The sequence below is a fragment of the Astyanax mexicanus genome, chromosome 15 (assembly GCF_023375975.1).
Source record: "Astyanax mexicanus isolate ESR-SI-001 chromosome 15, AstMex3_surface, whole genome shotgun sequence".
In the NCBI taxonomy this organism is placed as follows: Eukaryota; Metazoa; Chordata; class Actinopteri; order Characiformes; family Acestrorhamphidae; genus Astyanax; species Astyanax mexicanus.
In genome coordinates, this window is record NC_064422.1 from 27226517 (window position 1) to 27251760 (window position 25244).

Sequence of the window (25244 nt, forward strand, 5' to 3'; positions counted from 1 at the left end):
AATGAGAATAAAAAAAGTGGGACGAGGCTGATTTAGGACTAAGAACGAGTCCTATATATAACATAATTTGAAACAAGTGGTATCAACAGGTAATCATGATCAGTATTCACAAGCCAAATGATCTCCAGTTTGTAACAAAGGTGTTTTTTTTTTTTTTTACAGAAAATGTTCCTAAAGGTAGATTGGAAAGAATTTGCACAGTATAATGGTTTAAAAAATAGTTTGTAATGTTTTCAGAAGTAATCAGAGAAAGTAATTTCAGTGTAAAAGGTCAAGGGCGCAAGTCCAATTCAAAGATGAAAAGCACTAATTAGACTTATCAAAGATCAGCCCAAAGACCAGCGTTTGTCATAAAATGGGGGTGTGTCAGTACTAGAGGTGTGACATATCAGATCATATGCAATAATATCACCAACATTTTTATTAATAATATTATTATACCCTGAAATATCGAGGCATATCACCCACCCCTACTTATCACATCAATATACTCCTTTTTTTTTGTTGCTGTTTTAAGCAAAATAAAAAAATCACATTTGTTATCATTTCCCATTATATATCTACTAGAAACAGATTATATCTGTCTAGTATAATTTATTTTACTTTAATCCTGGAAATATGGAGATATATAAAGTGCATTATTAGTATCATGACATTCTGGATCATTGACTTCTGTTACAAATCTGAAAAATGTTTTATATTTTTTAATGTCTCAGTTAGGGGTGTGCCATATCATATCGTATGCAGTAATAACATTTCATTTTCATTTTTGTTGCAGTAGTGTGTTCTTGAAAAAAAATGATTGACTCCATGTTTTGTCATATCGCCAAAAGTATTGTTATTACAGAAATACAATAAAATATTGTGATATTATTTTAGGGCCATATCGCCCACCCCTAGTCAGTACATTTTAGCAGTATCTGGAAAGATGAACCTGCTGGAGTCCCCAGATTGGCCCTTCTATGAATAGTCTGAGCATTAGCTTCTGGACATTTTTTTTGGCATTTGATTAAATTTTTTCAGGAAAAAGTTGTATGATGCGTAAAGGTTTTGTGGTTTTGGAATTGGCCTGTTTTACAGCTTTTTTTTTAAAAGAAACTTCACTTTTAAAAGTCAGAGAACATCTACGTAACCCTTGGCCTGCTCTTGTGTTAGTGTTAGCTTGCTTTTATTTTACATTTTATTTAACTTATGCTTCTAGTGTATTTATAATAAATAATGTATAGGTTTAGTAATTGTCTGCATAAATTGAAAAGTCTCTTGAATTTGGACTTAGAAAAAGTATATAGTTTTAATTTTTGTTTTCTCAGAGCATTTGGTGAGTTCTAATAAAACTATACTTTAATAGCAGACTAAATGGAGGACTCAATATGTGGCGGAGTGTGAACAGCATCTGAATCCAGTTAATTGTCTCACTTGGACATAAGGCTAACGGCGATCATGCTCTGAAATGCAATATGAAACGAGCCTACACCAGAGTATTAAATTAAAACAAGTGAATCCAATTACAGCTAATCAGAGCCAGCTGCTTCAGCTACAAATGTATAACATGCAGGCCAGATAGTAATACAAGAAGGCCTTCTGTGCGTGTGTGCGTGTGCGTGTGTGTGTGTGTGTGTGTGTGTGTGTGCGCGCGCTGTATAATGTGTGGGTAATCACTCTTGTAATTATAACCATTCATTGCATGATTTTAAAGTATACAAATACAGTTACGTGCTGTGCTTCTTACGCCACATTTGCCTCAGTGCCTTGTTGTTTTGGTGTTGATTTGTGATATCACAATATGTTTCTTTAATTTACTGAAAGATGGAAAGATCCTGTTTAATACCAGCATCCTCAAACCCCTCTTATCCGCTTGTTTATTTACATACGCTGAATGAATTCATTTGCAACACTGCTAATAGTAAATTTTTCCTGGATAAACAAACTGTTTGAAAACATTTGGATTCAGTTATCAAGGGGATGTAATATCCTAACAAAGTTATTTCTTCTATTAATAAACATGACCGTTTCATGCTACGGGAATGAGGCCTGCAGCACAAAGTATGTTGAAAGATGACATTTTACAGTAAAGTCCTGTTGTTTTTTTAATTCTGTAAACAGCATTTTGTGATTAGGGGTGGATTAGGCATACTCAAAGAGATGAATCCCTTTCTTTTGTTGCTCATCCAATATTACTGTGTCAGACTTTCATCCAGCAAATGGCTTATCTTGCTCATTCAGTGAAATGACTTGTTGCTAAAGTTGAGACAACAGCCCCCACAGTTAATGGTTAATAGCGAATTAGGTTCTCCGTGCATTCAGACAGCCCTCTGTGTGGGGTTTATATATTACACATACCTCAGCAGAAGCTGTTGGTCAAGTTTAAGTATTAAGAACCGAGGCAGAAGAGAGATATGCAAAGTAGAAAAGAGGACATGTAGTGATCATCTGTATTATCTGTTGTTGTGCTAGCAGATTACTAAGCTATGAAGTCCAGCAGTATAGAGTATATTTCAGAACATTTTATTATTTAAACAATAAACTGGACTTATCCATGTTAGTGTCTGAGAATTAATTGTTAAAGTATGAATGGCAGTTTATATTAAAGTAATTGTATAAACCAGAGAAAACTTAGCACTGTGTGAGATGTAAACTAATTGATGATAAATAAATTACGTATGAGCAAGAAATTCTACAACTATCGGTATTAAAGTTATGCCAAAGAGGACAGGCTCTTGTAATGAGTAGGTGTGGGACAATATTGGAAAAATATTAATATCATGATATATTGTATTGTTTTACACGATACGTTATTGATATATGACATCAAATACAGGTATCGTTATTAGGGCTGGGTTTTGAAATTCGTTAACAAAAAGGCACAGTCAGAAATGTCTTGGTACTACTGAGTGCCGAAAAGGTCTAAAAAAATAAATAAATAAATAAATAAATAAATGGTGCCTGTTTTCGATACTTTGCATGAATCTCTCTCTCTCTCTCTCTCTCTCTCTCTCTCTTTCTCTCTCTTTCTCCCTCTCCCTCTCCCTCTTTAGAAATGTTAAATCTCTAACCACACTACTCCATCATTACTCTCCCCCTCACAATAATACAGAATGTTTAAGTTATTGACACCACTAATATAAATATAATTTAATTTTGCCAATTTAATGCTGATATTTCTTAAAAAGAACTCATAAAACTGAAATGCATCCAGTAATATGCTTTGGGAAAACAACAAGACTCAAAAGTATGATAGTCTCTCATGGTGATTTGTATGAGAATGAAATTATTCATGTCGGCTGTTAAATAAATACGTTTTGTAAGAATAATTAACGTTTTTTGTTTATTTTTTGGGTTAGAATTTGGAAAAAAAGTTGGTACCGAAAAGTATCGTTTGGGTATCGGTATCGAATTCAAAGTATAGTACTGGTATCAAAAATTATTTTAACGATACCCAGCCCTAATTGTTATTGAAATGTAGGTGCTCTAAAGACTTATGGTACGGTCTTATTACTCCATGTGGTGACGCTAATCTAATGAATAGGTCTTGTGATATAATATTAGTACTATTGTCAATAACTTTTTCTAGTGTGCATAATAATCTGTTGAGCCTTTTTGTTGTAAGTACTGTTTATTAATGTACACTTATTTTAAAGTGTTGACAAGACACACATGAGTGTTCTCAAGCTATGCCCAGGTAACAGACTGGAGGTTGTAGGCAGGGTTGAAAGATGTAGAAATTGGTTTTTATTTTGTGTGGTATAAACATGGGGGTTGTGACCCCCAAGGTGGACCTAACACTGCCCCTGGGGGGTCGCAAGGGTGATGCTAAACATTGTATGTGACTGGAACTCTTGAAGCTTGTCAAAGTGCAGTTCAAACAATGATGAACAGAGAATTACAACCACCATCTTTACTGACCGTGCAATTCGCAGCTTGGTTTAGGGTGTGTCTTTGCTATCAAAACAATGAGAAAAGTATGCTTTAAAGCTTGTACTAAGTCTCCTAATTAAACATGGGTGTGTTTTGGGCACAATGTGAAATAAAGCCATCAGTGTGTCACTTGCCTTTCCCTTTAAGAGCCAGGTGTGCTATGACTTTGGCAAATTGTTATATCAGCTCGTTCACGCTGTGAAGCTGTGAAGGTGTAACAAGCGAGATAATTTACTGTCAAGATAACAATAAACATCTGACTGTTGATGTCCAAGTTGTTTTCAGTCAGTGGTGCACCTGTGTTTTCTGTTGACAAAATAGCAATACGCACAACTTATTTCAAGATCGCTACAACAACTTATTTCAAGACCACTACAACTTTTTTCAAGTGTAGATATATTTACAGTCTCCACTGCTATTCAAACGATGCAGGCGTAAGGCATGAAAATAGACTGTTTTCAGTGTGTAAAGTAGCAATGACCATCACGACTCTCCTTGCACAGGGAGTAAGATTGGGCTCATAGTGTTAATTTAACAGGAACCCTATTGATTAAGTACTGGTTATTTTGATGTGTGTCCAACACTAATAAACACGTGCGAAAATGTTTGTTAGCCTGCCATCTCAAAAAAAAGCTGTCACTGTAGAGGAATTCTTAAGTGTATTGGCATTTCCTAGTAAGACTCTTAAGTGGACCTCAGCTTATTCAAATTTCATTTGCTTGTGTTTTTATAAACACCAAACATTCCACACACATCACACCCGCACCTATTCGACTGAACTGACCTCCTGTTCCAGAATTAACAAGGTAGAAAAATTCTGTTTCTACAGACTAATATCTGAGAGGTCCTGCAGTTGTACACACTGCCTCACCCTTAGGTCCCCCTTTCAGTTATTTAGTGCTTGGACCCCCAGACTTGCAATCCCATTCTTGATTCTTGGGTGTTCTTTGTTTCCTCTATTTAGGCCTGGACTAGATCATTAATTCAGCTCTTGTCCTTCTATCCTCTCTCCATTCTGGGAAAGAATTGTAATTGTAAAGTGACTTTGAGCGTGAGAAAGACTCTATATAAATGAAAGGATTATTATAGTCTGCTTGCCATTAACATAAACCCTATCTAATCCCTGCCTGAAAGGCGAGGGGACCGCACGAAGTGGACAATGAGAAGATAAAGGCGAGGGATGTTTCTTTTTAATTGGATAGTGAATGTTGAATAGAGCGAGTGTTATCATTAATTGGTGCCAGATCAGTGTGAAGGCTCGTCGCAGAACATGAATATCTCACCACACCCCCCGAAGATAGGGCCAGATTGATGATCAGGCCTTTGACGAGGGGTGAGAAAAGTGGTTCTGGTGTATTAGAGAAGCAGGACACTAACAGGGCCAAGAATAATACATGCTGCAGTATAGGGCAAATCCAGGGTTGCAGCACTGACTCATATTCAGATGAAGTTCACGTCTGAGATCAATATAAATATCTGTGACCCTTCTGAATCATCAGTGTGTGAAATGGCAGGCCTGCGGAATGCGAGTGTCACTTCAGCCCTGACCGAAAGAGCATCGGAGTGAGTCGTGAGCTGCATGCAGCGAGCGCGAGTTTGTTTGTTGCTTCGTCTGTGTTTTGTGGAGTCTCCAGTGGCCTCCCAAATCCTCCAGGGGTTTGTGTTTTTGAATTATTGCCCATAAATTCCTACGAGTTGAAGTAACAATATTGTTTTGTCTCATGTTTCCCTGCAACTCAGAATAAGGCCCAGAAAGGCCTGCTCCAGGATGAATATTGCTAAAAAAGTATAGCCATTAGGACCGAGAGGAGGTTTTTATACAGGAGCTATTTCAAGATGGGGACTCTACTTTGCTTTAAATGAAACGACCTGCTCGGTTTCTCCGATAAAAGTGGTTTGAACTGAATGAAGCATGGCAAGAGGCTTTATGAGGCGACAGGTCGTTTAGACAGATTGCGTGGATGACCTCAGCTGAGAGTCTGGAACCGAGATGCTCTTTCCATTTCAGTGAGGAGGTGTGATGTAGAGCTTTGAAAAAAAATGTCAAATGGATTCAGTAGTCATACTTCTAAAGAACAGTTTGAAGAGCTTTAAGAATAGGCAAACCAGGGCAATGAGTGGTCCAGTGGTCTAAAGCTTCACATGTATCGGAGGAAGCATGTGCTAGCCTTCACCCTCCTGGTGTGTTGGGGCAATAATAAATACAGCCACAACACAACGGTGAAAAAGTTTGAAGGGGTATGATATCAATAATATGTTTTTGAGGAATACCTGGAATATAAAATGAAAATAACTTTTCATTAGGATTCATTTTCATTATTCGCAATAAAACAACTTTACAGTCATATTTGATCCACTTATGTATCTAATGCATAAGCAGCATTTGTTAATGTAACTCTATATTTTAGTGCTTGACAAATGTTTGTACGGTGGCCAAGAAGGATCATACGCACTGCAAATTGAAAAGAGCTGCACAAAATACATCCATCAAATTGACAACGCAGGCACTGCAAACAGAGAAATACAGCCAAAACAAAATGGAAGTGAGACACAACACAACAGAATTTCCCGAGGGGACCCTAAAAGATGCTGTACTCCTAAACTACATCTTTATTAACATTCAGTGAAGCAGCCCTTTTACTATGCATAGAACCGTGGTAATCACTGTTAACAAACATAACTTATTTTTCAGAAGTTCGGTTGCCACTAATAGTCCTCTGAACACACAGCGAAATCCGAGATGTTACTTTTAGGGCCCCCTGGAGAAATTCTGTTGTGTTGTGTCGCACTTCTGTTGTGTTTTGGCTGTATTTGCAGTGCCTGTGTTGTCAATTTGATGGATATATTTTGTGCTCTTGCAGCTCTTTTCAATTTGCAGTGCGTTTGGGCTTTCTTGGCCACCATACAAACATTTATCAAGCACTAAAATATAGATCTACATTAACAAATGCTGCTAAACCATTAATTGCACAAGTTGTTTTATTGTGAATAATGACTATGAATCATATTGAAAAGTTATTTTCATTTAATATTCCAGGTATTCCTTAACAACATATTATTGATATCATGCCACTAGATTTTTTATTACCAAGCTTCCATAGGTGGGACAAAAATGACCTGCATTTAATTCCTATACAATTTTATGCAGAATTATTTAACAATATTATAAATATTTTTTGATCTACATATGAAAGAGTGAAGAGTACAATTATTTATGAATCTAATGGTTAAAACTTATTCTAACCATTTCTAGAGGTGACATCAAGTATATAGTATTCTGAGATGCAGAAAAGTACATTGAGATCTTTAAGATATAGATACCGGGGATGTTCATGCTTTTTCAACAAGGCAATGGAAAACCACATGCTGTTTTTATACCTACATCTCTCTCTCTCTCTCTCTCTCTCTCTCTCTCTCTCTCTCTCTCTCTCTCTCTCTCTCTCTCTCTCTCTTATCTCTCTCAATTTTTTTTTTTATTTAAAATAGCTTTATTTGCATTTTTCTGTCAAAGCAATGAAACAAATACTTAATATGCAAAAGGTAAAAAATAACAATATATTTAAAATATATACGTTAACATACCTTACATATAAAAGTACGTCATACAGTTACATAGATATAAAAAAATTATAAATTAATAAGAATCTATAACCCTGTAAATAGTTGTAATAGCTGTAAAAGCTTCTTCTCTGAGAACAACTCCGAGTTTATCACTATCGGATAGAGATGGGAATGCAGGATCGATCTTATTAAACTGCTGAATGTACAGGTCTGGTGGGCAGTATAGGAGGAAGTCTCTCTCTCTCTCTCTCTCTCTCTCTCTCTCTCTCTCTCACTCTCTCTCTCTGAAGGCGTCCCTGCCCTTCAACCTACCAGGTTGTTAAAAATCTTTCTGTATGTCTACAGTCATACAATTACATTTCCCACTAAGACCATACAGACTAAAGACATGGACCAGACTAGCAAACTGTTCAATTAATTAGCTTATTGGCCCACATAAGCAACAATCTTTTAGCTACATTTTATATTGAATGCGTGAACCTTCATTATCAGCATTTGTTTTCTTTTCACAGTGAAATATATGGGCACCTGTATTGACTGTTTTAATTAATATTTAAAGCAAGTAAAGTGTATTTGTGTTTATTTGCATGCATCTGTAAAGCCTGCACTCTGACAGTGATGAAGCGAGTGTCATTTTACCACTTCCCTCTTCACTCTGTCACACACAACACTGACATTTCCTCTTTATCATACACTCTGAATGCACACACAAATACACACACACTCTCACACAAAATACACTCAAACAAAACACACACACACAAATGCGTGCATCATGCCCCTGGTCCAGTATTCAGGCTAAGATAACCCACAAACTGCAGACTCTCCTGGCCAGCGAGGTTCCGCTCGTAGTAAGTTGCACGCTACAGTTTGTTTGTATATCTGTTTAGAGCGTTTTGGCATTATCAGTGGTCAATCAGTCATGCACATTTTGTTCTTAAATCGTGTTTGGAAAGTTCTGCCTTTTCCCTTCAGCGCTGTGGTAATGATGTATCATTCTGCTTATGCAAATGGCTAAACATCTGTTTTACCCATGTTGAGCTTGAGTGTGCATTGTGTGCAGCTCTGTTGATTTAAGACTTGCAGACTACAACAGTTTGTTTAGCATGTAAAGCCTGTGTAACAGAAATGTCACAGAGCCAGACAGTGCATTACAATTACTCATCTGAACTTAAACGTGTGTCTGGGAAGGCATGAGAACACAGCCGCTGAATCTGAAACGCCAGGCTTTACAATAAGACGGGCTCTATGATTTCTGCAATGCAGAGAACATATCTGGAAATATACAAAAGTGCCAAGTTAGGACTAAAAACAAAGCTAGGATTATTCTGACAATACTGCGCATGCAGATGTGCACTAGCTGCAGATATACCAGTAGCTTAAAAATAATGTAGTTTTAACTGTAAAATTCAGACCACATCATTACCCCAACAATTTAAATGTATCTAAAAAACAACCTTTCTGTGAGTTTTGCAAACATACTATAGACAATAGACAATGAAGATGCACTTTAAAGCAACAGTTGGTAAGTTTTGGGGATTTGAGGATACAAAAAAATATGATATTTTTATTGTAGAGCTCTGAAAAAAATGAAGAGACCACTTCAGTTTCTGAATCAGTTTTTCTGATTTTTCTATTTATAGGTATATGTTTGAGTAAATTGAACATTGTTGTTTTATTCAATAAACTACGGACATCATTTCTCTAAAAATAGTGTCATTTAGAGCATTTATTTGCAGAAAATATTAGCAGATCTCAATTAATGCAAAGAAAACAAGTTAATATTCATAAAGTTTTAAGAGTTCAGAAATCAATAACCCTGTTTTAATCACAGTTTTCATGCATCATGGCGTGTTCTCCTCCACCAGTCTTACACACTGCTTTTGGATAATTTTATGCCACTCCTGGTGTAAAAATTCAAGCAGTTCAGCTTGGTTTGATGGCTTGTGATCATCCACCTTCCTCTTGATTATATTCCAAAGGTTTTCAATTTGGTAAAATCAAAGAAACTCATCATTTTTTAGGGGTCTCCAAACATGTGCTTGGTTTTTGCTGGATGTATTTCACTTATTTTTAAATGGTGCACAACAAAGCTATGAGTGCTTCTATCTGCAATTTTGTGGAGAAACTGTTAAATTAAACTATGTATTTTATAAATTAATTAAACGTATGTATTATATAAACATCTATATTTATATTTTCGCAATCAATACAAATTTCAGTAATTTCATCTTGCTATTTTTTGTATTAATGTAACTGATAATGCATATTCCCTTAAAGTTAAACTTAAAAAAAGTAAAAAAGTAAAAAAAATAAAATAAATGCACCTTAAACTTAAATTTATCGTAACGGCTGATTGTTGTATCATTTTACTTTGTGTATTTTTTATGGTTTTATGCTTCAGTAAAGATCTGAAGATTTCCTCTGAAAGCTCTATTACATTCTAAACTGCAGGATGAGCAAAGAGGGTGGACCCAATATACTAAAGGGAAGCAGCATGTGTGTGTATAATAGAAATAGATAACAGGAAAACACTAATATGGTCAGAATAGTCAGAATTGATACTGTGGAAGATAAATATTGCTATTGTTTCAAAACATAAAAGGTTTTCCAGAGGTGTACAGTATTCAGATTATTCCTTAAGATATTAAAACATTGTTTTCTCTTATCTCTTTCTACAGAAATGATTCTTCATCCACTACAATAATTTCCCAGATGATTTCTTAATAATGAGGGATTCACACTGACATGGCTGAAGTCCTTCCAACAAAAGCGCTGAAAACATTTGCTGCTCTGACGTGTCCGAGAACAACTGGGAGTCTCAGTAACCTCAGTCTGGGTGAAAAACGAGTTGAAGAAGAAAGGCGTTATCAGACCTTCAACCAAAAAGCAACACACCAACTCCCTGAGCGTCTATCTGTGAAGAGATGATCCTCAGCACTGCCCAGTTTAGATGAAACTTCTCAGGTAGGACATTTGTATCACTCCGCTAACTCTGTTAGCCTAGTTCTGCTTTCTTGCTTAAGATTGTCTTTAATGTTGAATATTTTATGTTGTTCTTTGATTTAGAAATGGTAAGTAGTTCTGACATAATAACTGTATTTGTTTGTAGGTAATAAAGTACAAAAAATAATTGAGATAAACGATATTATTGAGATTTTGAGACAGTTGTATTACAATTATTAAAATTCTAATATAATAGCATTAATTTGTTACAAAATCTGACATTGAAATCGACCCATTGTTTGTGTTAATAGACTATCATTGCTAAGAAAAAACATAATTTGACATACAGAAGTCAAGGTTATTTCCATATATTGTATGATAAATCGGTACTGTAATTATCGTGAGAGACGTGCTACATGCTCATTTTCCTTTACTGGTTCCCATCAATGCAAACTTTAATGGGCTGCATAACAAATCCTAGCCTAGGCCTAGCATAGCCTCGCTTTTTCCCTCAGCATAGATACCTGCAGCAGCGATTGCTCTGATTGGCTGTCATTCCTTATCCGGTCATTGTAATGATAGCTGATAGTTTGATTTACTCATTTACCCAACCTTTTTATTCTAGAGCATTTTTAAATATAGATTTGAACAATAAAAAATCATAATAATTTAGATCTTTAAATATTTAGAACAAATCTCAAATGACGAGATATTTTTGTATTTCTTTTTTTTTTTTTTTTTTTTTTTTTTGCATTTTAAAAATCATGTATGGATTTCTGTGTTTTTAAAATACGCATTTATTCAGACAAAGTTTCTGGAGCAAATTTTGAATTAATTTCTTAAGGGTTATTAAAGGTGTTTGTTGTGCAGGTTTAAGACCAGGTGGACTCATTAGTTTAGATCATGTAGCACATTAACAATATCATTTTGACTTCATTTTTCATATTTAAACATGCACTTTTTTAACGTATGTTTACAGATCTTTGCAAAGATTTGTACAAGGGTTAGTTGTAGTAAAAATAAGTGATTCTGGATTGAGCATAGGTACACGCATATACTGTTTAAGCTTTACTGAATTATATTTTGGCTATTTTAGCTTTAATTAAGCAGTTTATTATTTGTGTCCATACCTTCACTTAAATACAGTCTATATATGCTTCTCCCACCTCTTATGGTTGTAACAAACAGTGTATCATACCATATATATATGATGATATTTTGTTTGGCAATACTGTATCTATTTAAAAGAAAAACACAATATTGTTTTTTAATTATTAGTTTACATGTAAATATTGGTGTCAGACTGTGGTCTCCAAGAGGAGATCTATACTTTTAACTGATGCTGTCAGCCTTTTAAGACTTATGCTACATTCACATTATCAGGCTGAAGTGAATCAAATCAAATTTTTTGCTCAATGTGGCTCAGATCTGATTTTTTCATGGCTGTGTGAACGTGCCAAATCCGATTTATTTATGTTTATTTTTTTAGGCACTTTCATATGTGGTCTTAAGTCGGATACATATCGAAAACATGGACATGCAACATGAATGTAAACGGTCAAATTGGAATGCATGTGTCTTTTTGCTTTTACGCATGCTCTATGTGCTTCTCTCGTATCTACACATCTCTTGGTGCAGCTGTGCAGCTATAGCTGCAAAAAACAGCAAAAGCAAACCACCTGGCCTCACCTCACCTCCTCAACCTGAGTATTCACTTCAGACCAGCTGTTTTCTCTCCACTCCAACAAAAGGTGCTCCACATATGAGCTGCTAACACATCCATTTCACCTTATAAAGCTACAAGTCGTCTCTCAAATGTGTATTTTTTTTTGTTGGTGGTGAAGAAGGCAACGTTTATACACGTATATGTGTGCACATGAAAGTGACCTGTATCTGTGTGTAATGTGAACAAATCTGTCTCTGAAACGCCTCACATTTGTGAATGTGAACCGTCCAGATAGCCAAATCCAATCTGAGCAAAAAATCGGATTTGTCCAATGTGGCTTGTAATATGAACAAAGCCTAAGTCCTCTAATCTGATTACAGTTTTCTTTATTATTATATTTTTATCAACAAAAGCCTTGTGCCTCATAAGGGCATGTACCTAATGTACTTTGTTGGAGATGCTAGGTTTTGTGGTCAGGAAACCTGGACTAAAGCATCAAAGGGAAGAGGTGAGATGAAGATAAGTCTAGCAAACATCAGCAGAGTGTAATAAGTTTATTCTGCTGCTGTGCACTTAATGCTTTAAGTTGTCATTATAGATTCCGCATGGCAGTTGCTTTTATGACGGGGATTAACACGGATTGAGTTCATATCAAATAATTTCACCTCTGTAAAGAAATGCTTTAGAGCATTTTACATTTGCATGGCTGAGCGTGGTCATGTTCTTTCTCCACACCGTCCAGCTGACCGTCTGGTGGCCTGTCTGTGTCCAGCATTAGGATCCTGGCTGATGTTACGTTTATGCAAATGCGATTTCTGGATTGTGTAGAGTTTGACGTAGTTGTTAACGTGAGGAATAAGTATTTTTCTCTTTGTGGTTTGAAATCATTTGCTTGGATAAGCAGTAAGCTCATTAAACATCTGTTTGTGGTCGGACGACAACTTTGCTTCCTCCAGATATGCAGTAAATATTTTGGTGAAAGAATACACTACAGGCAACATCAGTGTACACGTGATACGTGTGTTTACGTGCGCTAAAAGAATGCAGAAGAGGTGTATGAAGAATGCAAAAGTGTTTCAGTGAATGTTAGTGTAATGTAGTGTAATGTAATCTTCTTTTCACATTTCTGTTTTGTTTTAGTTTTTTTTACCTACATGTAAAAGTCAAATAACACATTTAGATTGCTTGTAAGGGAATTCTTTATTCCTGTATAAACACACCTGGACAGAGCAGAGTAATTCATCATTGTAGGTTTATGTGAAAAAATGTGAACCCACAAAATAACCTTTATTAACCTATATTAACAATATTGGAGGTAATATTGCTAAACATAAAACTGAATACATGCCCTTTCAGAAGAACTGGTAAAATGTAATTAATAAAAATGTAGATTTCTGCGAAAGAAAAATTTCGCTACATTTGGAATCCGGTGCATTAGACTAAGGTGCTGCCACTATGATAGAGAGATTACTGGTTCGAATCCTGTTCATGCAGCTTGCCATCAGCTACTGGAGCCCTGAGAGAGCACAATTAGCTTTGGGTGAGTGGGTATAAGGCACTCTTTCCCCACTTCACTTCAAAGGGTGATGTCAATCAACACAAGGCATCTGTGAGCTGATGTATCGGAACTGAATCGCTGCTCTTTCCTCCGAGTGCACTGTGATGCTACTCGGCAATGCACTGGCTGGCTTCACATGTATCAGAGGAGGCATGTGCTAGTCTTCACCCTCCTGGTGTTGGGGCATCACTAGTGATAGGGGGAGTCCTAATGAGTGGGTTGGGTAATTGGCCTTGTTAATTGGGGAGAAAATGGAATAAAAAAAATTATTTATAGAAATAAAAAAAGGATTTTGGAGGAGCATTATCATGTTGCATGATTTAGTTGCATCGTCTTACATTTTCCCCCATCACCCTCTGACACACAACAGTTATAAAAAGTATATTCTATGATGGAGAACTTGTCAGGTACATAAATTATACATATATTTCTATAGATATTTTTTAAAAGCATGTCAAATCCTTATTTCTCAGAATGTTTGTACATTCTCAACAGTTTATATTCAGATCGTTTAGAACAAAAAGCATATAGTCAGCAGATGTTCTAAGCCTGCAACTGTAGCTGTATTTGAATAACCTTTCATATCTTTAATATTTACGACGCATGCTTTTATAACAGGGCTGCATAGAGAGTTTAAGTGCAGTGTCCATGAAGGGAAAACATGTGTAATGTTAGCGGTCTTGGCTGCTTTCCTTACATTCTGCCAAAATCAGCTGCTCCCCCTTCGCAGAGATGAAAACAAACATGCAATCATGCAGTGGTCGGATGTGATATGCGTAGTATATGCACCCTAATTACTCATAATCATGAAATCTTAACTGGTGCAGAGCGTTTACTGTTCTGGTGATTAGACAACTTGTTTTCTCACTATACAGCATATACAGTACATAAGCATTCAAACGGATAGTTAACTACAGTGGTGTGTGAAAGTTTGAGCACCCCAGATCATTTTCAGGATTTTTCTTAAGTCATTGGTTGTTTGGATCAGCAATTTCAGATAAATATATTATATAGCAGACGAACATAGTGATATTTGAAAGTGAAATGAAGTTTATAGGATTTACAGAAAGAGTGCAATAATTATTTAAACAAAATTAGGCAGGTGCATGAATGTGGGCACCTTTGTAATTTCATTGATCTGAATTCCTTTAGCACTAATTATTGGAACAAAAATTTGTTTGGTAAGCTCATTGACCCTTGATCTATATATACAGGCACTGTGAGGAACATAGTGAGGAAATGGAAGACCACAGGCACAGTTCTAGTTAAGACCTGATGTGGCAGACCAATAAAATTCTCAGATAAGCAGAGGAGAAGGATGGTGAGAACAGTCATAGTCAACCCACAGACCAGGTCGAAAGACCTGCTGTAGATGGAGCCACTGTGCATCGTTGAACTATTCAGTGCACTTTACACAAGGAGAGGCTGTATGGGAGAGTAATGCACAAGAAGCCTTTTCTGTGCACAAACAGAGTCGCTTGAGGTATGCTAAAGCTAAAGTACATTTAAACAAGCCAACTTAATTTTGAAATAAGGTGCTGTGGACTGATGAAACTAAAATTGAGTTATTTGGAGGAAAAAGAACACAGCATTTCAAGACAAACACTTGCTGTCCACAGTAAAATTTGGTGGTGGTTTATCATGCTGTGGAGCTGTGTGGTCTTAGCAGGTACTGGGAATCTTGTTAAAATTAAGGGTCACATGGATTTCAGTCAAAATCAGCAGATCCTTGAGAACAATGTTCAAGAATCAGTGAGAAAGTTTAGGTTGCGCGGTTCTGGATACTTCAAGACAACCACCCTAAACACAGCTCAAAATCTACTAAAGCATTGATGCAGAAGAACAAGTACAACGTTCTGGAATGATCATCTCAGTCCCCAGACCTGAATATGATTAAAAATCTGTGGTGTGATTTAAAGCGGGCTGTTCATGCTTAGAAACCATCAAACCTCACTAAACTGGAGATCTTTTGTAAAGGGGAATGGTATAAAATACCTTCAACCAGAAGCCAGTCTCTCATTGGAAGCTATAGGATGCATTTAGAGTCTGTTATTTGCTGTTATTACTGCAAAAGGAGAATCTACTAAAAATGGATGTAGAAACTTTATTTTACTTCTTAAATATCACTGGGTTCATCTGCTATATGATCTATTTAATTGAAATTGCTGATCTGAACAACCAAGGATTTAAAAATGAAATTTCTAAAAATGATCAAGGGTGCCCAAACTTTTTCATACCACTGTAGATGATGAACTAATTTCCAAAAGGACATTAAGGTTGTAAAATATTATTTTCAGCATTGTATGTATGATTTTTTTTTTTTTTTGGTGAAACCAATGAAACCAAGGGGTTTGAGCTCTCCATTAAGGTTTAGCATTGTTATTTTCATTGTTAAAAAAAAAAAGGCTAAGAAAGATCAACCTTAAACCCATAGCTATGTTCAGAATCGCTCTCTCCCAGCTAATAGTTTTTGTTAGTATTCTTTTTCTGAACATCATAATTAATGTTGTTAGAATGTTCGGCCCGTCAAGTTTTCTGGATGTTCTTTACAAAATGTTTCTTAACATTTGTAAACATTATACTAACATTGTTGCAACATCACTTGTGTCTGTGTTTTAATTTTTAGTTTTGCAAATGTTAATTTTAACGTTTTTATAACGTTTTTTAACGTTTTAGTATTTATCTAGCTGGGGGCTTTATGTGAGAAACATTTTAATGCAATCCATTATTACATCACATGTTTTCAGAACATTCTTATAACATTGTTTCTGTAATGTTACAGAATATCACATTTTATTTTACAATATTATTGAATATAGTATTGATATGGCCCTAGGGGTGGGCGATATGGCCCTGAAATAATATCACGATTTTTCAGGATATTTTTGTAATAATGATATTCTTGGCAATATGATTACATACAATATGATATGGCACCCCATATCATAAATAGAGTTTTAACCAGTTTGAACAGAAATCAAAGTTCAAACATGAATCTAATAATGCACTCCATGTATACTGGACTGAAGTAAAATAAATAATAGTGGACAGATATAAATAGTGTGAAATGGTCCTGATGGTCCTAAAATATCACTATATTCAATGGTATTTTTGCGATAAATATATTTTAAAAATGTTTGCAATATTATTGTGTATGAAATGATATATATGGGACACCCCTACACTAAATAATCAACCCTGTAATGGCAGAGGCTTGACAGAATGTAACAGGTATAATAATAACACTAGATCCATATATTCTAAAACAAAAAAAAAGTTCAATAACTCCTCTATTATTATCTGCCAAATTTTCAAATTTCAAAAACATTTTAGGTATTTAAGAGATGTTTTATTCAGTTAAAATTTTAAGTAGGAAATTAGGAGTAGAAAACGATGGTGGTCATCATCACTGGGTGGTGAATCAGTCCCGGAGGCCTTAGTCATCCCTGCACCTCTTCTGTTCATCAGATAGCACGTTTCCAACGTTCACAAAGAGTGCTTTAATTACCCCGAACTCTGAGCTGTGTGATGTGTGTGACTCACGCTGCCCTGTGCGTCTCTGGCAGTCTGCACGGCTTAAGTGCAATGTCCATTTGCCGGCCACTAGGATTAATAACTGTTATGGCAACAAATGACCTCATGGTTCAGTGGCTTTAGATGATATTTCCTGTTGAATGCTGCGTGGTTCCTTTGTGGCTGTATCTGTGGCTGAATGATTCGTTAGAGCTCGGGATGATAATTGAGCAGCGAGTTTGTGATACTCCTCATTAACTGGGTCTCAAAGACAGTGTGAAGGTCACTGCTATAAATGATTATTAAAGCATTAATAAGTGTTGTGTGTTCAAATTAAAATGTAGTATTTCATTTTTTTGGTATAAATCCTGAAGCCATTTAGTGGACCTTTTTCTGTTTACTAAAACATCCAAATAATCTGATTAATTCTGGACTCTAGTTCTTAGATGTTTATAGGTCCTTTTAGGTGTAATTGTTTAGTTTGTTTATTAATTTTATATAACATTTAGGTTAGAGCAGATGACTGCAAGGAATATTCCTATAGCCTTGCTTTCTCTGGGTGAGTAGATGGTGATGTGTCTCCCCAAATCACTCCAAAGGATGATGTCGATCAGCACAAGGCGTCTGTGAGCTGATGTATTAGAACCGAGTCGCTGCGTTTTCCTCCGAGTGTGCTGTGATGCTACTCAGCAATTCTTCATCAGCAGCAGTTCAAAAAGGGACAGTGGCTGCCGGTGCATGTATCGGAGGAGGGATGTGCTAGTCTTCACCCTCCTGGTGTTGGGGCATCACTAGTGATGGGGGGAGTCCTAATGAGTGGGTTGAGTAATTGGCCGTGTAAACAGGGGAGAAAATGGGATAAAAAAATTAGAGATAAAATTATAGAATAAAAGAGATGATCAGTGATTTCTAAGGTGAACATCTACAGATATTTAGATCCACTATAAATAAAGTGGAAAAAAAAACTGAATTCAGGTTTTAGTCTTCAGTGAAAGTCTGTTGATGATCTACTGTATGTTTAAATGCTTATACATCACTGTTATGTAGTTTAAATTACTAAGAGTCTTATTGTGGTTACTTAAATTTTATTTAAAAGGAACCACTCAAAATTAAGTGTAACCATTCCATTCCAACTCCACAACTAACAGAACCAAATTAACTGTATTGTTATTTATTGTTATTTATTGTTATTTAATATCATTTCCATATCTGTAAATCAACTGCCCTTTACATTGTCTGTACATATATTTCATAGCATTTAGAACAATAGAGATGGTCTAAAATGACATGCAATAAATATTCATTAACTTAATGTTCTGTACAAAGTTAACAACATTTGTAAAACTTCCATTTCAAAGATATAACATTATACACTGATGTTAAACTACTCTGGGTGAGAAATTACAGATGATAAAAGGTATTGATAATGCTATGAAAAGCATTAAGTCTTGATTAAATAATCAGTTTTTTATATAACACGCTGACTCTCTGAACAGCTCTTTTAAAAATATTGGTGTGTAGGTCAGACCCCAGCACTTGCACCTGTGAGTTATCTGGGTGTCTTCCAAGTAGCTTTCCTTTCCAAGTTGAAGAAAGGGGAAAGTCTGTCTGTTTTTGAGGGAAAAAGCAGTCAGATGGAGGGCAGGGAAAATGAGAATGGAGAATGGAAAAAGGATGAAAACAGAGCTGCTGGAGTTAAAGCACTGCAGTTGGACTTTCTAACTTTCTGGGCATTCTAACTTACTGATGTGACAAACAAGTGAGGACAGCTGATTAATATTAGAAATATGGAATATGCTGTCTACAGTTTAATCATGCTCACTAGCAGGTGCTTCTAGAAGTCATTTCCGCTGATGCCTCTTCAGATGTTATTTCTTACTACTGTTACGCTCTATAATATAATGCTGTGGTTATTTCTTAACAAACTCTGCCAGTGGAAAGTTAGGTTAGCCAGCAGCAGTTTTGGGTTCGGTTCCCAGCACTGGCTGGGCAAGACATTAAAACTATATATGTTATTATTATTTATCTTTATTGTTATAGTGTTAAGGCATTTTGTTAAACTATTTTTTTTTGTTTTTGCTTTCAACTGCTGCCTTACAGAGGCAGAGTACAAAAAAATATCTGTACTTAAATGAAAATCTGTTTCATTTAAAAAAAGTTTTAATATTGCGATGACTTTAATTCCAATGAGAGGGATCATCTCTGGTGAATCTCTGGTGAAAATCCTGCCATGGAAAATCTTACAATTGATTCTTGTGGAATTGGCCAATAGAAAATACTAATTGTTTACATGGACGTTCTTGTTGATTATTTCCCATCAAACCAACATGTTAAAATTCTTGAATGTGACCCCCAGGCTTTTTAAACTTCATTATTCATCACGGCTTCAGTGTGACCGCAGCCGTTAACACCACCACCCCTCCCCATCCTGTAACATTGTGTGGCTTTAGTGGCTTTAGTAAACAAATGCTGTCATCAGAGAGGAGTTCAGCACAGCTATGTCCCCTGTACTACCCTGCAGTGATTTCCTGCTAAACTGCGTTTAAGGAGCCCTTATCACGTGGGAACAAGTGTGCTTATCTGATGATATCAGTCTGTGGCGGCAAAAAAACATCAATTTCATGCTACAGCTTTACTTGTCAATTTGAGCACTCGAGAGGCAAGCGTCTCAAAGAAGAAGAAGAATAATAGGGCCACAGTGACCCGAATACAGTCCAGGAAAATTGCACCGTTTCACACCATATCTCTGCGTGTTTATCATGTTTCTTCACCTCGCTAGGAATTTAAGGTGTTCTTTTGTGAGCCTGTTATCACGTAACGCTCGAGAGATTAATAAAACAAGATGATTTAATGACGGCCTCTTATCTCTGTCTCGTAATGTAATAAAAGGTTGGGAAAGTGCTGGGCATGGTCTGATGCTTAGCTCAGGTGTTAAATACACAAACTAAACGCAGACGAGTTGAACTTCGAGCATTATAATGAGGGATCGCTCCAACGCTGGCAAAGTTTTACTTCATTTCCTACCTGATATTCAGAAGCTCCATTTTCAGAATGTCAAAATAAGCTCTCATATTGCATAACATACCAGGCTTCTGGGAATTCTGGTACTTTTAAACCAAGTCCCTGCTGAGTTGTGGCCTCCCAGCCCTATATATGCTCACGTCTCCTCCTCCTGCTTTCTGCAGCATCGTCTGTTTGTGTTGGCATGTTTCTTGATTGATAGTAATTACATGAACCAACTCTCTGATATTAGTCGTGTGAACGCTCTTATCACAGTGCATTATCTTAATCACAGCATCATTATTAATTACTTGTTTTTCCATAAGCTCTATAAGATCTCTGCATGCCCACGGCTGCTATTAGTACTATACATTAGTCTAGACGTGACCCAGGTCCTGTTTTTCAAATGAAGTCAAATGAAATTTTTTTGCATCATTCAGAATGCATTCATTTTAGATTTTTATGTCAAAACCAAAGCTATGAATAATGGCATGTTACATCTCAGCTTTCCAGTCAGATTTCTCAGATTAACGGTCATCGCTCGGTCCCTCACCAGGTTCAGGTGACTTTTGCCTTTTTCAAGCTCAAGCAGCAGTCGTGTTTTTAACCGCCCAGTATCAGGAGACCCATAAGACTGTTTTAAACGCACTTAAACATCCCCCCGCTTTCTCCACGTCTGTTTTTGTTTGCATTTCTCACATTCTCTGCACTGAAACAGCTCTGTAGTTATTAACGTCAGACTGAGTGCTGTAGAACCCATGAAGTCACCCTTTCCTCTGCTGGAAAGGTAACTAAAAAAAAAAAAGTTTAGAACTGCTGTTTCTTTTGAGAACTTCCACCCAATTATTTTTGTCCCATGTGACACCGATTTGTCATTTGTGTGGCAGTCTGAATGGCAACCAACTCCTTAGATCTTACATCTTGATTTTAAATCTAATACATACAGCTCTGAAAAAAAATGAGACCTCTTTAGTTTCTGAATCATTTTTGAATCTGATTTTGCTATTTATAGGTATATGTTTGAGTAAAATGAACCTTGTTGTTTTATTCTATAAACTACAGACAACATTTCTCCCAAATTCCAAATAAAAACATCATCATTAAGAGCATTTATTTGCAGAAAATGAGAAATGGCTGAAATAACAGAAAAGATGCAGAGCTTTCAGACCTCAAATAAGGCAAAGAAAACAAGTTCATATTCATAAAGTTTTAAGGGTTCAGAAATCAATATTTGGTGGAATAACACTTGTTTTTAATCACAGTTTTCTTGCATCTTTGCATGTTCTCCTCCACCAGATTTACACACTGCTTTTGGATAACTTTATTCCACTCCTCAAGCAGTTCAGCTTGATTTCATGGCTTGTGATCATCCATCTTCCTCTTGATTATATTCCAAAGGTTCAATTTGGTATAATCAAAGAAACTCATCATTGGTCTCTTAAAATCCACAACTTCGAAATATTTTGACTAATAATATCAAAAGGCTTGTCCTGCAAGCTTTCTAACTTAAAAACTAGGTTTAAGAAAACATGGGAAACTCATTGTTAGCTCCTCTGATGGATGAAACTGAAACTTCAGCAGCAGTTCCAGTACTGGTCCAGGTACTAAAAATGCATATTAGAAAAAAACAAAGCCCTTTTGAATAAGGTTAGTTCTATGCAGTGAAACAAATAAGAGACAAAAAAGTTTTGTTTCTCTGAAGAACCTCTTAACAACAGTTTATGAAGAGCCAAAACTTACATTTACACCCTTGTTAAAGGATAAGAAACCTCTACATACCTACAGAACCATGCATCAAATCAAATCAAATCAAATTTATTTGTATAGCGCTTTTTACAACAGGTGTTGGCACAAAGCAGCTTTACAGAAACATGATTACAGGACAAAGAATCAGGCAAAACATTACACATAGAAAATACAGAATACAGAACCCCCAGTGAGTGCGGAGGCAAGGAAAAACTCCCTCAGAGCTGCGGGAGGAGGAAGAAACCTTGGGAGGACCAAGACTCACATTAAAGGGGGGACCATCCTACCACTGGTCAAACGGCTTTTAAATTAAAATTTAAAAAGTCTTTTATACATCCATATAGGTTTTATGTACTCAGGAGTGTAATAGCGCCACTAATGGCTTGGATGTAATCTGTAGTGGAGAGTAAGATGGTCGATGAGCAGCTGATCTGTGGTGGTGGTGGAGAAGAGCTGACTTCAGAAACTTCCATCAGTCTGGCCGGACAGGAGACGCGAGAGCCTGAGGGTCCAACATCGGTATCGGGTCAGACAGGTGGGCAGTCAGTAACTCGGAGGAAAGCAGAGAGATGGAATTAGTTTTGACTGGATTTATGCAAAACTGAGAATATTAAAACATTATCAGAGTGTGGCAAGTGACTCCGGCAGAACTGAATAAAACAGCCTAACTAAAGGCAGAGAGCCAGAAGGTAACATAGACATGGAGGCACCCTGAAACACCAGCATCCACCCACTCCACCGTCCACAAACCTGAGTGACCGTGTGCAGTGGGAGAACAACAGCACCAGCATCTCAGTTTACCACAATTTCCTCTGTCCATGAACCCCTGAATCTGCAGCCTTATCTAAAGGGAAAAACATTAATTACCAAAAGCTAAACTAAACAAGTAAGTTTTCAGTCTAGACTTAAAGATTGAGACTGTGTCTGAGTCCCGAACATATTCGGGGAGATTATTCCAGAGTTGAGGCGCTTTATAACCTTGAAAACCTTTTTTTTTTTTTTAATATTATGGTTTTATTGCCTTACTTGTTTTAAAAGAATTTACTCTACGGCACCATCAAATGCTTCTGGAGCAGCTTTTTCAAGTTCCTTTGCTTGGTTCATTTTAGGTCAGACTTGAAGTATGCTTCTCACTGCAGCTCCACTAAATGTCAGTCAGTGACTCACACAGAAGTGGGCAGTCGAAACTCAAGTACTTCACTGGAATATTCTTATGTACTATTCAATGGAACCTAGAAAATATGAACAGATGTTGTTGGTGTAGTGATTCTTATTTTGGTTTACAATACTGTTAAATATTTTATTAATATTCCTATGTATTTTGTGTACAGTCATATGCAAATTTTTGTTCACAAAGTAATGCACATTTAAATGTGACTAGTGTTTAATATTAAAGTTTAAACAAATAGATGTGCACAAATGTGCCGTATTTATTTATTTATGTAGAGGACTTGTTTCACTTATTTTTACATTAAAAAAATCTTTTTGTTTTCTTTTTTTTTCTTTTTTTGTCTTATTCCTGAAATTGCAATAAAAACGTTTTTTTTTCTGTGTAATCCAAATTAAAATAATTAATGTGTCAAATAATTTTTTACATTAAAATTAGACCTGAGGTAAATATGTTCATTTCAAATGTGCAAAGTAGAGATTAAATCAATCAGTAAATAAATTAATTAAAATTAAAATATCTTGCCCCATGTTGCGTTACTAGTATTATTTACATTTAAATCATGAAAACATAAAATATCAGCCAGGTTGGGGAGAAGTAAAAGTGTTATGTAAAATTAATAATTTAGGTGCGTAAATTTACCTATCCAGCTCTGCTTTTCTGTAAAGCTTTACATTATTTTTTGGATATATATATATGATATATATGTTTTTTTTAGCGTAAATGTCCTAATAAAAGGTCAGTCCTGTGGGAAAAACCTCTGCCAAGTTTTCTTACATTATCTTGTAGGATTCATTCTGGATTCATTCGTTTTTGCAGAACTCTTTCATAGTTTAGTGAAATTCTTAAGGGCCGTTAAATAATGTCTCTAGCTAGCGCTAATCCTTTGCATTAATCAGTGTTATGTTTAAAGGCTTCTATTAAAGAAACTCTTTAAGAACCATCTGTTAAGTGTGTACTCTAGGAACACTGTCCTGTATCTGTTACAGAATGAGTAATTCCACATTAAATCCATTACACATTTCGCACTTATCATTTATTTGCCGGACTGAGAGATAGGTAGGAGATAGCCGTGTCACAGACAGAGGGGAAACTAGTTTAGAATCGAGAATCCTTCCTCTTTCCAGTGATCATAAAGAGCCTGCCAGTAATCTAAACACACATACACAGTGTACAATATTCAGCTTTGTTGTCCAGAGAAGAAAACCATTCCTCTTCTATGGTTTATAGTAAGAGAAACAGAATAAGCTGGTGGAACATTCCTCTCTGCTTAGCTGAAGACAGAGAGTGTCTTTGGACGTGTCAGGTAATGTCTGCACTGGATTTAACAGGAAGGTGATTTGTGGCTTTGGGGCGCTTTGATGCAGATTCATTTTTTTTTAGGTTGACTGATAAGGTGTCAGTTCTAGTTATGCTAGTTGTCAGATGTGTAAACTCGAGTTGCACATTTGATGCCTTGTAACTCGACATTAACTTTTCTTACCTTCACTGACTTGGAATGGGACTTGGACTGTAAGACTTAAACATACTTGACAATCATATTTTTTAAATAATTAATTTCAAAATGTGAAATAATAAGATTAAATAGCATAACTGTTCCGTACTGTATCACTGTAAAGACAGCTGCACACACTGGATGCTCATTTCACACCAAACTCAGACACATGACAGCCCACACTGATCTGCATGCAATACTCTCCAACAATAACAAGTGTAGATGTTCACAGTGGTTGCACTCATTATGCAGCAAATCAGTGGTAACATGATCATGAAGTGCATAAATATGTGTTGGGTCTACTTTTCATTTGTGACTTATGCCATGTGTGGCATTTCTAGCAATTTCTACGCAGAAACAATACAGAATGCAGTACTCTAGTTGACTGTACAGTGTATAAGCCAATAAACAATTATTAAACAGCTGTATAATTACATTTTCACAGGAGCAATGCTGCAAGATTACCTTGTACAAGTAGACACAGAGTTTTGGTTACCTTGGTGACTTGACAAGAATGGGAAATTTAAGACTTGGGACTTGACTTGAGACTTGCCTGTAAAGACATGGGACTTGAGTGTCAAGACTTGGGAATTAAGTGTCAAGACTTGACTCAGGAACTAAGTGTTAAGACATGGGACTTGAGTATGAAGACTTGGGACTTGGCTCAGGAATTGAG

General features: G+C 36.2%; 1 protein-coding gene across 9 annotated transcripts in view; it reads left to right on the plus strand.

The window, feature by feature from the left end:
* Positions 1–10170: 10170 nt before the first annotated feature.
* Positions 10171–25244, plus strand: part of myocd (myocardin) — a 128544-nt gene continuing 113470 nt past the window's right edge. For 4 of the 9 annotated variants that reach the window (XM_022668869.2, XM_022668873.2, XM_049464361.1 and 1 more), the window contains exon 1: positions 10173–10443. The gene's annotated coding sequence lies outside the window, so the exon portion shown is untranslated. Of the gene's footprint in view, positions 10444–25244 lie in introns of all 9 variants that reach the window. The other 5 variants (XM_022668874.2, XM_022668876.2, XM_049464362.1 and 2 more) reach the window with 2 other exon arrangements.